Raw genomic sequence first — 223 nt, forward strand, 5'->3', positions numbered from 1 at the left:
TAGACAACAAGGAGCCACTGAGCCCACACTGCAAAGGAACGCTCGTTGCCAAAACTAATGCACAGAGAAGTGCGTCCCGTCCCGTCCCAAGAAGGCACAAGGAGCTCCAGAAGAGAGAAGCCCCAGAACTCCCTACTCACGCTCTGACGGGCGTGAGTGAGGCGAAGCAGGTACAGCCACAGAGTAACCCCACCCCTCCTCTACTACCAGCGCCCCGCCCGCC

This window comes from Charadrius vociferus, unplaced genomic scaffold (assembly GCF_000708025.1).
Source record: "Charadrius vociferus isolate BGI_N301 unplaced genomic scaffold, ASM70802v2 scaffold585, whole genome shotgun sequence".
NCBI lineage: Eukaryota > Metazoa > Chordata > Aves > Charadriiformes > Charadriidae > Charadrius > Charadrius vociferus.